Source organism: Bidens hawaiensis, unplaced genomic scaffold (assembly GCF_021521415.1).
Source record: "Bidens hawaiensis isolate Kalapana, Puna unplaced genomic scaffold, B.hawaiensis_p1.1 tig00026267_1, whole genome shotgun sequence".
In the NCBI taxonomy this organism is placed as follows: Eukaryota; Viridiplantae; Streptophyta; class Magnoliopsida; order Asterales; family Asteraceae; genus Bidens; species Bidens hawaiensis.
Window position 1 is genome coordinate 5,597 of NW_027494234.1, and position 17,226 is coordinate 22,822.

The window sequence follows — 17,226 nt, forward strand, 5'->3', positions numbered from 1 at the left end:
GAGATGGACCCGATCTTTTTGAGCCCTCTTAGACATTAAGGGAATGACAAGAGAATGGTTATGGTGCCTTCATGGTGTTGTGGTTTGGCTATATGAAAATGGCGATGATGTGGAAAGGATTAGCTCAATGACTATACTTGTTTGGAAAGACATGTGAGTCTGCTTTATTTTGGTTGTGACCATCACAAAAAGATTTAAGCAATAAATGAGTAAAAATACAAAATAGTGAAAACACAGAAGATCGACTACATGCGTTGTATGATATATAATAACTAAAAACAATAAAAAAAAGGTTTTATGACACTGATCTTATAAGATGAATATTTGTAGACATTGGAGCTAGTTTTGATTTAATTTTTCGCTTTCCACTAGCCAATTGTACTTAATGAAATCATGTGTTTAATGTTTAAGGCATTAAACGGGCAGTTTTGGAGACGACGGGTCAGTTTAGGTTGAAATAACACGTCGACTGATATAAACTGAATTATTAGTGTTGTGATGTGGTTTATTAATGGGTGTCTAGTTAATTAAGATTTGTTGGGGGTGGGTTAGGATAAAGTTGGTCAACTTTAGATACATAGATAAATTAATTTGAGTATGTGTTATTTTCGTTTACTTTTAAGTCTTTAAGTCAGTTTGGAGAGAAATATGCATTAGGAAGAGTTTATATGCAAAGACGAGTACATACTACTTTCTAAACGAGTAAACGTTGAAAGTGGAGTATTGTCTTAAGTATATATGGCGAAATGCATAAGGTAATAGTAATTATGTTTATATCAAACATAAAAGTTATTTATAATGTCATTTCAATTAGTATGCCATTTATACAAATATAATCATAATAACTTTATCATAAAAAATGGTATAAAGAAAATATAACCGGATTATCCGTTACTCATTGGTTTCAATAATTTATTTTAAGTTATTTAGGTTTACGCCCTGCTTGCGGTGCGCGCGTATAATTTATATATGTGTGAACCCTCTGGTGGGCAAAAGTGAAATTGCGCGCGCATATAATTTATATATGTGTGAACCCTCGGGTGGGCAAAAGTGAAATTGCACTAGTTTTGACGTTATTTTACTAATCTCGTGAAAATCACGTTAAAAGTGGCGGAAGGTTAATCAGGCATCACGCGGTGGCGTTGATAGCCGAAAGACAAAGGTACATGCACCGATCAGCCGGTGTCCCGATGATTGAGCGTTGTGCCTTATGTCCAAGGCTTGATGCAAAACTACAATCGAGCCGGGGTCTCACCGGAAGCTGTCTCTCTATCCCTATGGGGTAGAGGTAAGACTGTCTACATCTTACCCTCCTCAGACTCTACCATAGCTTTGCTATTTACGGGATATACCGAGTACAATGATGATGATGATTTTAAGTTATTTAGGTTATTCTTGGTGGAGGAGGAAGGTTGGCGGCGTTATGGGGATGTTGCCGGCCGACACGACATTGCTTTTGCAGATCAGCGGCATTATATATACAGCGTCGCCGGATGGGCGTTATCATGCATTATGGTGGCGGGCGTCATGGGAATGGCGCATGAAGGGAAAAACTGGGGGAGTGCCATTACGGCTTTTCAATTTGGATGGCGCCGGCTTCCGACGTAGAGGGGTATAACGGAGACAGCAATGAACAGCCTCAGTATGTCGCCACTGTCTATAAATCTTGGTGCATTTGTGTTAAAAGTAACTTCTCAATGCAAGGTTTTAATGAAACAAAATATGTGTGCTACACACATACATAAAAACCAAAATATTTTCATATATACATTTCAGTTTGGTGCCAACAGTATTATATTCATAACTTTTTTCGGTACCTAAATATAAATTTTATAAATTTTCTCAAAATTGTCCCTCGTTATAATAAGGACCCGTTTTTCCTTAGATCTACAACAACAACGCTAACATTATCCGCACTCCCTCGTGCCAAAGCCAACTTGGTTAATAGCAACGAGGCATTCGAACACGCCCGATCACAATTCTCGTACTCGGGCACCTCGTTATTTGGTGGACTCTTAATCTCAGTGGACGGCCCGTTCCCTTTCAAACACAAACTCGCCAACCCACACGCGGTGTCATTTGACACCACGTCCCATAATCCATCACTCGCAAGAATTAAACACTCGTCTTCCGCAGTTCGTTCTGTTATCGTCACATCCGGCTCACAAATCACATAAGGCCTCAAATAACTATCACCTGAAAAACAACCAACATATAAGTTAATTTAAGTTTAATGTTCATAAAATTAATTGTCATTAAAAGTAACTATTTTGATAGATTATACTTACCGATGGCTCTAGACATGGCCAGAACCCCACAAACTCTCGCGCCATCCCAATATAAAACTTTCCCGCCAGCTGATTCGATCCGGTTAAGTTCACCAGGGCTATCAGGCTACAAATATTCAACACACTAATTAGTAAATATTAATTAATAACAATAATAATACAAAGATTCTAAGATCTGTTTAACTACCAGGTACCAACCTTATGGTCGTTTGATAGAGGCACTGCTTTGCCATTTCGACAAAGTACCGCTCTCGAATCACCGCAATTTGCGACAATAATATCATTAGGAGTCACGACCGAAACCACGGCCGTAGACCCAACACCATACGACTCCGGTGCGTGAAGCTCGCACCGGCAGTCACCCGTAATAGCTTGTTGGTTCCAAGCTGTTACTTCCTCATCCATTCGACGGAAGCTTTGCTCCATCGTGTTCTTCCACTCATTATTCTTGTTAAATTCTTCCTTCACCAACTTGTGTAACCGATCTTTGCATCTCCTCGCAACCTTAAATTCAAAAAATATTCATGTTAGTTTTAATGATCCTAAATCACTTTTTATGTACTTTTAGATTTATTAATAGCATCACCCTCTGATTTCACACTATAAAACGCCTGTCTATAAAACACACACACAACCGTTTTAACCAAAAAATTCAAATTTTGATGATTATTGGTCAGAACACGTTTAATATGGTGTGAGATTAGATATCCGACGGTGTAGCTCAACATGTTTACATAATACATACATGTGAACATCCATGTCCATCGTACACGCCAAAATAATGCGCGTTAACTTTCCGATTATCGTCTTCAATAAACGACGGATGAATCGCAACCGCGTCTTCCATCTCTCTCCGCCTTCCACACACCGACGCAACACCGAATTTAGCGTTCGACTCACCATCCACAAAACCACCACCAGCTCGATCATCCTTCAACGAATAACTACGAGAAATCGACTCCGGTAACACCGTCAGCTTCGGCTTTTTAAATCCAATATTATCATTACCAACCGATGGTACATATTTAAACTTCCTAATCTCCATCCTCTTCCGCCTTGCTGCTCGTGAACTCTGCTCTTCAGAACCCGTCACCTCCTTGTCACCGACAACATATCTCCGCCATTAGAAACGACCAAATACAATTCCGGTAATCGTTGTCAAAATCAAATTAAAATCGTTAACAAATAATAATAATAATCTCAAACCAAGTTCCTGTCCCGTGAAGAAAGAAGTGCATAAATAGAATTGAAACCGAAGGCGGTTCGGTAGGACGGATATTAATATAGGCAAGTGCGGGACTTTAACCGAAGCACTGAATGGTCGCCACGTAAGGGTGTGCCCGTCTGCCCGATGGAATATCGGGCAAGGAACGCAGAGTTGGGTGCCGTGGGAATGATCTGGGCCGTTGATGTGGAGGTGTGAATCGAGAATATTATTGACGAGGAAAACGTGGGCGAATGGGGAAGTAACACGAGTGATGGAAGTCAGTTGTGGTCTGACACGCATGTCGTCAAATGATACGGAGGTTGGGGTACACGTGGCTAAATATTTCCTGTACGAGATTGTGGTGTATCTACGCGGCATTAATTTGTAGACGGTAGACGATCCTCTATACATGAAATGTGTGTTGGTGGTATCCACGTATATAAATTTTGAAAGTTGTAGCATTTTAGGATATTAATTTCTGGATATTTGTATCTCATAATTTTCGAAATTTGTAAATTTGTTATTATGTTTACAGTGTTGATCTATCGACGACCTAGCTATCTTACACATGCATATTGATTCATTTAACTGCAGATTTCGTGATGTTGCCAACGTATTTACTATAATTGTTTCATCACTTGTTATATATGTGTATCTAGTCCTAGTAAAAAGACTCATTAGTCATTAATTCCTAGGGCATCTTAAGATCATTCTTAACTTCTCTCATTTCTGAATGTTGGGTTTCAACGGTGGTTCGGAACAAACGGTCAAACAATTTTTAATCCGTTTTAAGTATTAGATCCGTTTAAATAAATATTAATCATATTAATATATAAGACGAACCAAAAACGTAGCGAAAATAATAGATTAAAACGAACCAGAAACCTGAACTCGGATCCGGTTACAACTAATACGAGTACGAATAATAAAATCAAACCATAGATAAAGTTTTAGGCTTTTATACCTCGGTTATCAAAACCGGGAAGAACACCGAGAGCTAACGAACGTAGCTAGGTATGACACAAACGAGATCCGACAATCTCCGGCGACAAACGGCGGCGACAGACAACAGTGAACGGCAGTGGTTCAGTGACGGTTTCCGGAACAGCAGAAGGTTGGTGACGGAAATGGACAACAGCGCCGGTGGCCAGAAGCAAGCGGCGGTGGTGATATGCGGTGACCAGTGGTGGCGCAGCCGTGAGATTCGGGCTCACCGGAAAACCGGGTTTGCGGGAAATCGAGGTTGCGGGTAGTTGGTTATGCAAGCAAGAACGCCGGTAACCAGTGAATGGCGGCGGTGGTGGTTGCAGTGGTGAAGTGTTGACGAAACAGGCGATATCGGCGGCCGAAGTTCCGGAGGTCCGGAGGAACGGGTGCCGGCTGTTATATGCTGTTATGGAGATGATGGTGATGATCTATTATATTAATATATTTTTTTATAATATAAGTATATTATATATATATAAATAATTTAGGGTTTAATTCAATTAAACCCAATGGGCTTTTAGCCCAATCACCAAAACAAAGTCTGATCAACCACCCAAGCTTTCTAATTGATTGTGTCGGGCCCAGTTAACGATTAAGTGAGCTTAAGGTTCGTTACCCTCGGTGTAACTCATACCGGGTCATATTCGGGTCAGTCCGCGTTGACTTGGCCCGAACCGACCATATTTTCCAACAGTCTCCCACTTGGACGGATTTGGGTCAAGTATCACAACGCTAACAGTTAGAGGCGTTCTAGCTACACATAGTTGTCCCCAACCAAATATGACATTTTTAAATCCATAACCAAAATATCTTGGAATATCTTATTGCAAGATAATGAATTTATAGTAATCGTTGTCATCTATCCTTTCTATATAAGACATCAATTGAACAATGAGACATGGATCAAATCAATCTCATATAGTGTTCAATTATTGTAGTTCTCGATATAGAGTCAAAGTGGTCCAATCAAACACACAGTAAGTTTGGGTGAGGCCTCACACTTTACCAGTTTGAATCAACGAGGGCGCCAAGATGTCTAACTGTTACATTTTCATGTAAGAGTACAGAATCCCATCTTGACTACATACAACTCCCACTGAACTTTAGAACATTCCCAATCAATGCCTTTATGGCTGGCCGTTACGCAACAACGGTTAACATGATCAAAGAATATTTCTCGGTAAACGAAAGTTCTAATATGTATCTCAGGTCTAAGGATACTAAATGAGCATACTATTATCAAAACATCTTATGATCAAGATCCATGAAGATGATTTGATGCGAGTTATATCCAACGTCATTCACAATGAGGTCTGTGAGTTTGGAAGTCAATTGTTCGAGTCCAAAGTCAGAATAGTCTTAATTCAGAGTCGTTCCCACGAGTCTGATTGACTACGGATAATTTAGAATACAATATTCACGGATTAAACATATTAAAAAGAACACAATTGTATTATTCAACGTTTGCATTTAACCATTAAATCAAAATTGAACTGAAAAGTACAACCGTTTAAATGTTCATACATCCAAATACTAAATCAAAATAAATCACTAGCAAGTCTAAGCCCGATAGCATCTCTATGAAGATCATGCTTGTCCTGAGTCATCGACTTAGTGGTGTAACATCCTACTTTTGGTTATTATAATAAAATAAATTTCGTTATTTTATAGTGGGTCGTTATCGGTTTAGATAAATAGAATACGAGTTGGGCTAGTGTTGGGTAAATGAATATGGGTTATGGACTTGGGTTAGGAAAGAAAGAAGGAAAGACCATGGGCTTAAGCCCATGATTCATAAATATATAAAGCTTAATCACCATCTAATTCTCCATTCTACACATATTCCATACACCACCCAAAACACACACTTAAGCTTCTCTCTAGTTCTCTCTTTTCTCTCTAGCCGAAACCAAGAAGGAAAACGATCCCGACCCGAGGTAATACTAGTATGATGTATTATTTACTTAAACTCGTTAGATATAATCGCGAAACAACGAGCCGACACCGTTAAACCGTTTAAGTCATGAGATCCGGATAGAATCGGGTATAAACCGGACCTAAGATGAGCTTAGGGATCACCCTAGCTCAGATCTGGATCGAACGGGACGAAAAACGATGAAAACGGTGGAAGAACGAGTGAGATCTCGTTTTTCCGGCGAAAACGCGGTTTTCCCGGCGATGACGGCGCCTGAAAAGTTAATACGAGGTTAGAGGTGTCAGGGAATGTTCTGACATTCCCTGACCTAACCCTAGTTCGCTAAGGGGTAACTAACGAATCAAAAGTAATTCGCTAGTTGATTCGTCTAAGGGAATATAACGAACTAGCTTCAGTTCGTTAAGGAGAAAAGATAGCGAACTACCCTTGATTCGCTATAGTTAAAAGATAACGAATTGGAAGGTCCAATTCGTTGCATAGACTGGTTGCTATGGACTGATTCGTTAAGGTCCAGTTCGTTAGAGGGTTCAATTCGTTACAAAGAAGCAGTTTGTCATGACAAGTCAATTCGTTAAGGATAAGTAACGAACTGGAAGTTTAACAGAATGACAGAAAAGTCCCTGGACTTAGAAAAGAATGATTTAATTACAAAGAAGCCCTTAAACTTTTTAAGTTAGCAAATTTAACAATAATTCGAACTCTAATGGAAAATGTTTTACGACAGCTCGACCCCAGCCAGGGGCTCTGCCCCTTGGACCCTGCTAGGGGCTGCCGCCCCTAGAACCCGCTGCTAGGGGCGCTGCCCCCGGACCCCCGTTCGTTGTGGGTTGTATAAAGATAGAAATACGATATGGGTAGTAATAGTTAATTGATACATGTAATTATTATACAGTTAGCCGTGCCCAACTGAAGAAAGGAATAACTATTAACGGTGAACGTAATCGACTTCAGGTGAGTTTCTAGCCCCATTCCTTGTTATGTTTTCGGGGCTGTGTGCATACTCGATGTGATTAGTTAATACACTTATCCTAAGTGATAAGTGTATGCCATGTATGTATTATGTGAAATGTATGAATGGTTTCTTGTCGATACTTGAACGATCTTCGGAATTGCATGTATTGCCAGGAAATGGTTGATGTTATATGTATGTTGTAAGATGAAGAATGAATGATGTATGTATGAAACTTATGATTATGTATATGGAAAAGTATGTTAAAAAGGTATGGAAGAAAGGGTACCGGACCCTAATAATATCTGAGGATGAAGGGTACTGGACCCTAATAATATCTGAGGATGAAGGTACCGGACCCTAATAATATCCTAGGATGAAGGGTACCGGACCCTAATAATATCCGAGGATGATGGGTACCGGACCCTAATAATATCCGAGGATGGAGGGTACCAGACCCTAATAATATCCGAGGTATGTAGGACGAATGCTCTTTATAACGTAAGATTAGCTATGAATATGTATGGATGAATGATGAACATGTTATGTATGAAAAGCGTACCTTCGGGCACGTATATGTGTATATAAAGTACGTTATGTGATTAACTAGAACTCACTCAGCGTAGCTGACTTTTAGTATGCACGCAGGCAAATAGGTTGAGGCAGCTCGCGTGATTGAAGACACATGGCATGGAATCGAAGATACTGGCATCTCGAAGAAATGTTGTGATGTTTTAAAGACTATGTTTTATTTAATTGATTATGAATGTTTTATAAGACAAGATGTGAAGGTTATGTAACATTTTATGGTTGAAGTTTTAATGTTCCGCGAATGTTTTAATTAACTTTGATATTTAGAACTGCGTTTATGAGTAAATCCAACACCAAAGTAGGGCTACCGGTAACAGGGCCTTACAAGTGAACGGGTCAGCTAGATTTTGATCTGTGTCTACTTTGCTTATTATGATGTCACCTTGTTCCAGTATTTCTTGTACATAGTAGAACAAAAAATATGCTTAGCCATGTGATGATAATTGGGCTCTTTGGCTTGAGCAATAGCACCTGTGTTATCACATATTATGTCGATCTTTTTCCTAAACTTGGAACCAGATCGAGGTTGGCTATGACTTTCTTCATCCAAGCAGATTATGAGCGAGAAACATCTCGGTCATTCTGGAAGTTAGTGTTAGTGTAACATCTTACAGTGAGCTCATTTTCCACTCCTCCAAACACTAAACACTAAGAACATGTCTTTGATCATTTTCTAGTGCATAACATGGCATACATGATAGAGCCAATTGCAAAAGCATATGGAATTGCTTGCATGTGCTTTGTCTCAATGTCCGTTGCTGGAGATTGCAATTTTCTGAACACGGTTCTTTTAGCAATGAGAACTGGATCAATTTCTTAGAGTTAACCATTGAGAAGCGTGCCATGACTTTGCTCATCTATGTACTTTGACTAAGCCCTAGAAGCCGCTCAGACCTATATTTGTAGATCTTGATTCCTAGAATATAAGCAGCTTCACCAAGATCTTTCATTGCAAAGCAAGATTCCAACCAGTGCTTAACTCCCTTAAGCATAGGAATGTTGTTTCTAATTATCAGTATATTATCCACATACAGGATGAGGAATGATATAGTGCTCCCACTAGCCTTTCTATAAACACAAGGCTCATCCTCATTTTTGATAAAACCAAACTTTTTGATTTTCTCATCAAAGTGAAGATTCCAGCTTCGAGATTCTTGCTTAAAATTCACTTGCTCCCTATTGCCCGACCTTCTGGGGGTAGCTCAATCAAGTTCCAGACTTGATTGTCATGAATAGATTGCATCTCAGCGTTCATGGCTTCACGCCTTTTCTCAGATTCCGAATCTAAGATTGCAGATTTGTAGTTAATAGGTTCGTCGTTAGACTCGACTACTAATAAGAGTTCGGGACCATCTAAATGCCATAGGTATTTAGAATTTGGTACGGAAGTCCTACTACTTCTGCGAACGCTCGTGTTTATGTCTGATGTGTCAGCAACAACTTGTTGATAAGACATTCTAACTTCCTCAGCGGTTAATTGTGGTTCTTGAATTTTTTCAAGATCGACAATGTTATCTCTAGTTCCTCGATTGAGAAATTCTTTCCCGAGGAAGTGGCCTTTCCTCTTGATAGGAATCGTATTTGTATCAGGATGAAAGACGTAATAACCGACTTGGTTATTGGTATTTGACGAATACGGGAGGCGGTCATAAGGACGAAACTCCAAAAAGGAGTGAGGCAAGTTAGTTCTACACATCATCGATCGAACCATGTTTAGCAAAGTTCGATTCCTCCTCTCGCTCACGCCATTATGTTGGGGTGTGCCAGGTGGAATGAGCTGTGAAACAATTCCATGCTCTTTTAGATGAGTGATGAACTCTGAGCATAGATACTCTTCATCTCGATCTGATCGAAGTATCTTAATGGTTTTACCAAGTTGGTTTTCCACTTCGTTTTGAAACTCTTTGAACTTTTCCAAAGATTCATGCTTGTGTTTCATAAGATACACATAAGCGTATCGACTATAATCGTCGATAAAAGAAACAAAGTATCTTTCATGGTTTCTAGGCGTGGTTCTGAAAGGTCCACATACATCAGTATGTATGATTCCTAACAGATCTCTTTCTCGTTCACTTTTGAGTGAAGGAGTCTTTGGCGAGTTTGCCAGCTAAGCAAGACTCATAATTGTAAAAAAAGTCCGGTCCTGTGGATTCAAGAATCCCTTCGGATTGGAGTCTTTTAACTCTTGTCTTGCTTATGTGGTCAAGTCGGCAATGCCATAGAAATGTATAATTGATGCCAGATCGGATACGTTTTCAAAGATTATATATACGTTATTATTAGTTTGAACATCAATCTCATATATATCATTTCGAGGTTTAGCCTCAAAATAAAAGATATCATTTAAGTAAGCAGAAATAGCCATGCCATTAATAACGTACTTAAAACCTTGTTCAAACAACAACGAAACTGAAATGATGTTTCTGGTCAAACCAGTAGCATACAAACAATTATTCAAATGAAATACTAGGTCAGATGGACAAGTAAAATGAAATACTCCAGTTGCCAGAACTGGTACTCTCTTCTCATCTCCAACTATGAGTTCCATGCTGCCTTTATTCAGTTTCCTTCACTTCTCAGGCTCCTGCAAGACATTAACGATGTGGAAATCACATCCGGTATCAAATACCCATGTGTTGCTAGAGACAGTGAAAAGTTCAATAACGTATATGGAAATACCTCTAGAAGAGCCTTTACCATTAGCTCTCTTCATCTTGATCTCAGCAAGGTATTCAGGACAGTTTCGCATCCAGTGTCCCATTTGGTTGCATCGGTAGCACTGACGCTCCTCAGGAGGCAGCGGTGGTATCTTTGGAACCCCTTTGTTAGCATTGGTGACACGAGGGGCAGCAACGGTAACATTGTTCTTGCCTTTACCCTTATAACCCCGGTTCTTGGGATTAGGCTTCTTGACACCAGCAAATCAGATCATAAGAACTTGATTGGTCCTTGAAGGAATGTTCATCTCAGCCGTCTTGAGCATGTTATGAAGCTCCGGCACTGTTTTCACCCAGCCATTCATGTTGAAATTCATTACGAACTGGTCGTATGAGCTGGGGAGAGAGTTGAGGATGAAACCAGCTGCCATCTCATTGGACAGGGGATAATAAAGTTTCTTAAGCTGATCGATGTGCCCCTTCATCTTAAGAACATGCGCACTGACGGGAGACCCCTCTGCCATCTTGCAACTAATGAGTTGTTTCATGGTGTCGAATCGTTCTTGACGGGCTTGTTTCTGGAACATGCCTTTGAGTTGCTTAAGCATCTCATAGGCACCAAAGACTTCCAAGCCTTTAGTAAGCTCAGAAGTCATGGTGGCTAGCATAATGCTGGATACATCAGTCGAGTCATCCTTATGCTTCTCAAGAACTTTTCGAGAAGCGGCTGTGTTGTTTTCAGGCTCAGTTGGAACAGGTCCATCGAGAACATACAGGTGCTTTGCCATGGTGAGAACAAGTCTCAAGTTTCGGTGTCATTCGATGAAGTTGGTACCGTTCAGTTTATCCTTCTCAAGGATAGTCTTAAGGGCGTAGGGTGAGTTTTCATTTGACGACATCTGATTAATTAAGCAAAAGTAAATTTAATTAGTATTTTCGACGTTGTAGTCCCATTATTAATGACTCAATAACATTAATGAAATAGGAGCATGAGAATCCGGCTTCCAGTTATTAAAGGCAACTGTAGCACACAACATTAATAAGTGGTTAGGCAGACTGACAACGATTGCCAATTGTGAATAGAGCACAACTCTTGGTTTATGAGGCCCATAGAGACAACGATTGTTTGTATAGATACGTTTAGCCTCATCTTTGCCCACTTTAAGTCTCCAGACAGCTTTAGCACGTAACAGGAGAGTAAAGTAATAGTTGTCCTAGTATAGTGACGTGTGAAAGGGCCGGATATGTCAACGAAACCCTTTAACCTTAATGGGATATGCTAGAAAACAAGTGCGGTGCTGTAGCTCCAAATACTTGAAATTTCACAGTATGCCTCAAGTGTGACTTGTAACATGATTGGCATAAACTATTGGTTTTAAATTGGGATTAATTTTAAAATTACCAAATAGAGTAAAAGTCAAATTTTACTGTATTTATTATCGGGACGAATTGATGAACCCTTTCATCTCTCAGGACACTTAGTTTTAAATAACCTATTAAAAACTAAGTTTGTCCCGATATAAATAATCAATTTTAAGTTAATAGAAAATCTATTAAGTTATTAGTTTTTGGAAATCAAAACGCTTTTAATTTGCAAAACTTAATTGGTTAATAAAATGTTTATTTTCAAATTTATTTGGTATTAGGTCGGTGATATTATAATCCTATTATAAACAATCCAAGCAACCACAATAGCAAATAAAAAATATGTAAATCCTTATGGCCAAAAGGTGATCGGTCTCGCTAGAGCCAATTAGGGAGACCGATCGGGTCAAGGGATTCACAACACAAAACAACCACAAGGATGGACTTGTTCGTGCATCCCGTCATCTTGCCCGAACTCCCACTAACTTCAAGAAATCCTTGAGCTCGTCCTCGGTTATCTTCGCGTCTTCTTTATTACAAATTTATAAACTAACAATGATTTGCCCTATTACAAATTTGAACCATCTTTATGGCCAAAAGAAAACCGAAAAATAAATAATAACCTTTTACAACTTTTGAACCATCCATATGGCAAAAAACAAGCTCAATAACCAAACACAACCAAACAAACATAGGTCGGGCCCGGATTTACATATTCAAAGTAAATAAATTTCGGGTCGTTTTTGACTTGGTCAAATAAAATAAACAAAATTTTGACCAAATCTAAAATTACCCGAAAACTAATCTAGATCTACAAACTTTAAATAATTTAAAGTTTAAGATGTAGATCCGGTTTAAACGAACCGGGATCGACTCGTACGTTGTAACCGCGGCTCTGATACCACTTTTAACTCGTTTTAAATATTAGATCCGTTTAAATAAATATTAATCATATTAATATATAAGACGAACCAAAAACGCAGCGAAAATAATAGATTAAAACGAACCAGAAACCCGAACTCGGATCCGGATACAACTAATACGAGTACGAATAATAAAATCAAACCATAGATAAAGTTTTAGGCTTTTATACCTCGGTTATCAAACCGGGAAGAACACCGAGAGCTAACGAACGTAGCTAGGTATGACACAAACGAGATCCGACAATCTCCGGAAACGGCGGCGGCAGACAACAGTGAACGGCAATGGTTCAGTGACGGTTTCCGGAACAGCAGAAGGTTGGTGACGGCAATGGAAAACAGCGCCGGTGGCCAGAAGCAAGCGGCGGTGGTGATCTGCGGTGACCAGTGGTGGTGCAGCCGTGAGATTCTGGCTCACCGTAAAACCGGGTTTGCGGGAAATCAAGGCTGCGGCTAGTGGGTTATGCAAGCAAGAACACCGTTGACCAAAGAATGGCGGCGGCGGTAGTTGCAGTGGTGAAGTGATGACGGAACATGCGAGATCGGCGGCCGAAGGTCCGGAGGAACGGGTGCCGGCTGTAATATGCTGTTATGGAGATGATGGTGATGATCTATTATATTAATATATTTTTTTATAATATAAGTATATTATATATATAAATAATTTAGGGTTTAATCCAATTAAACCTAATGGGCTTTTAGGCCAATCACCAAAACAAAGTCTGATCCACCACCCAAGCTTTCTAATTGATTGTGTCGGGCCCAGTTAACGATTAAGTGAGCTTAAGGTTTGTTACCCTCGGTGTAACTCATACCGGGTCATATTCGGGTCAGTCCGCGTTGACTTGGCCCGAAACGACCATATTTTCCAACACTGAACTTATATGATTATAATTAATTAGATAGCATATACTAATTACTATACCTTTAAGGCTTTAAGTATTCATTTTCATTAATTAACTTTCACATTAGATAAAACGAATGCACGCAAATGTATATAATTCCTACCGGTGGACCATATGCTTCATTTTATGAAGATAAACAAATGACAATTACTTGTGGAATGCTTTTATTTTCTCTTTTCCATATTGGAACCTGACTTTTGAGGCTCGGGAGGACAAAGGTCAGGTTGACCCTAGGGTCCACTGCTTGGGTCCAATAAGGAAGACGTACGTAGCTAGAGTGCCGTGACAGCTGGGCTTCTGGGTATGAATAAGATGGAATAATATATGCAAAACAGGGCATAAGAAATGGACACTTGCTTCATTCCTTACCCACCACGTTCCTTTAACTATACATATATACATTCTTTTCTCATTTTATTTCATCTTTCTAGTAATATATGCCATATACTAAAAGAAACCTAATTATTAATTAATACATGTTATCTATCTTATCAATTGTTAGTCATCTAAGTTCAGAACTTGAAGAATGGTAGAGCTCAAGATGCACTATATTAAAATATGTTGTTTTAAGATTTGACGATGAAGCAAAATTTACTAGTAGACATCACATCACATTGTTTAAGTAGAAATAAACATAACGATATAAAATCAAAGTCGTATCACAAAACGGCAGTGACCTTCAAATTAGTTCATAAAACTAATTAACTAGGAATTTAAACAAGTCATGGTGACGCATCGTAGAGTTATCGACCGATAAAATGATAAATCTCAAGGTTGACTCGCTAGCTTAAAAAAAAAGTTAAGGCTTTGGAACACTTTAAAGAAACTAGGTTGTATTTTTTTCTTTTAACACAAACTTATTCTTGTTTCAGTTTCACTTGAAACACATTGAAAAAAGTCGGTGCAACGTCTAGATTGTTGTTTGACAGCTTCTAGTTCGAATCGATTGTGGTTTATCCATTACTCATGTCTTAATCTTCACCATATTTTTACTTTTATTTAGAACGTGGCAGATTGATTTTGGAATTAATATCAAAAGATGCATAATGACGTGTAAACATGTTTTAAACTCGGTGGTCTACCAACTCGAGTATTAATTGATCGCATACAGGAACATTTGACAAGTGTCATCCAGAATTTGAGGGATTCAAACTAATAATGGACCACAGCCGCATAATTTTACTGTGACGACAAAAGTGGTTCCTTTCCTTTTCAAATACCGGTCGGTAATGGTTACCAAGTTAATACGTGGATTATCAAGGGTTAGGTTAAAAGAGTCACGTGTGATAAAATAATTAAGGCCTAATCACAAGGACACCGTACACATGAATTCAAACGTAGCTGACGTACGAAATAAGAAGTAATCAATGAATTGATCATTATTTCAAACTTAAATTTGATTTAGAGGTTGGGATTGCAGCTAGAGATCTTGCAATCTAAACTTCTGCAACTCACATGTAAATTACGTGTTAAACTTTTGCAACATTAAGTAAAAACATTGAATATTAGTAACGCATAGGTATAGACTATCTCCAGTGATACGTGTGTTTTTAAGCGCTTTTAACTGTTATATTATCCGTCACATAATATCTTTAGAGCATTCTCATCAGTCTCTCAATCTCTATCTCTCTAATTATATTAAAAATAACTACATTTTTATTCTCATATACAATTTAATAATATTTTTTTACATCTTTAGTATTATCTTTTTTCTCTCCTCCACTCACAACAACTTTCAAATATATTAAAAAATAAATAGAGGTCAAACAATGTGGCTCCAAATTTACTCATCTCTTTAAAATTTTATCTTTTATTCACTCACAATCACTTACAATTATCTAAAAAAATTAAGAGATTTCTCTCACAATATTTTAAAAGAGCTGTTGTGAATGCTCTTACAAATCTTTAAAAGCCTCAATTTTAACTCAAACCCTACAAATATCTTTACCATTTTTAATTTTCACCTCATCACCAACACATTACACACAACATTTGTATAAAACTTTTTTTTTTTACTTCGGGCCCACATCACCTTCAAAAAGCAACAAAAACAAAGCCCTTATGGAAGAACTTGGTTGCTAAGGGCAAGATTCTCCAATAGTTAATGATTACTAAGGGCATAATTTATCTCATGCATCGAAGATAGTCTTATAACGTGAATCAAACGTTTGCATAGGTATGTCAAATACAAAATTGATGTAATGTCGTAATGTGTTTTGACACACATTTTATATCAGCGTATTAATAGTACAATAGTGCTTTAAAGTCTGGATATGTAATTCACATTTACGAATTCTTTTTTGTTGCATGTGAAGTTTTTTTTAGGTCACCAACCCAATACCATTACGACCAAAGTGCGTCGGTGCTATTTAAGGTAGACATTTCTTATGAACCAAGAATCTTTCTGTTCACGACCAATATGAGACTTACTTAGAGTGTTACAATCCACCCCATGTGGACTCATCGTTCTCGATGAAGTTTGCACCACATTTCCAATTAGAATGTAGGATTTCTTTTAGGTGTCCTCCTAAACACCCCGATGACTCATCATCCTCGATGACAATTGCCTCAACATCCTGAACATCACAGTAGTAACTTAGATACCATAATTGTAACACCACAACTCAGCTAGAGTTGTGACGTGTCACAATACAGACAAATAAAAAGAGTTATTGTTTTTATTTTATACATTTAGTATCTAATTGATTTATTAGAATTGAAAAATAATGTTACTAACTAATATTTGACATGTTCTAAATGGTTACGGAGTTAAGGGTGTTCAAAGTCAGATATTCGGAGTTTCAGATATCCGAACATTTCATATAGTGGATTTCACTATCCGAATCCGTATCCGAAATTTCGGATATCCGTTCGAATAGTGAAACGTATATCCGAAAATCTGGGGAAAAAGAGAAAAAAATCTTACAAAAATGAAGTTACAACATCTCACAATCTACAATCTAACAATATGAGACTCACCTTACAAAAAAAAAACTCTTTCTGTTCACGACCAATATGAGACTTGCCTAGAGTGTTACAATCCACCCCACGTGGACTCATCGTTCTCGATGAAGTTTACACCACATTTCCATTTATAATGTAGGATTTCTTTAAGGTGTCCTCCTAAACACCCCGATGACTCATCATCCTCGATGACAATTGCCTCAACATCCTGAACATCATAGTAGTAACTTAGATACTTTAATTGTAACACCACAACACAACTAGAGTTGTGATGTGTCACAATATTGACAAATAAAAAGAGTTATTGCGTTTATTTTATATATTTAGTATCTAATTGATTTATTTGAATTAAAAAATAACTGTTATTAACTACTATTTGACATGTTTTAAATGGTTACGGAGTTAAGGGTGTTCAAAGTCGGATATTCGGAGTTTCAGATATCCAAACATTTTACAT

General features: G+C 38.2%; 1 pseudogene across 1 annotated transcript; it reads right to left on the reverse strand.

Annotated features, from left to right (window-relative positions):
- Positions 1-1,751: 1,751 nt before the first annotated feature.
- LOC143573275 (putative protein phosphatase 2C 24) lies at positions 1,752-3,945 on the reverse strand (annotated as a pseudogene). The gene is made up of 4 exons (XR_013142398.1): positions 3,034-3,945; positions 2,487-2,792; positions 2,289-2,394; positions 1,752-2,196 (listed from the first exon to the last, which is right to left on the reverse strand). The product of XR_013142398.1 is annotated as a putative protein phosphatase 2C 24 (transcript).
- Between the last annotated feature and the right edge of the window lie 13,281 nt (positions 3,946-17,226).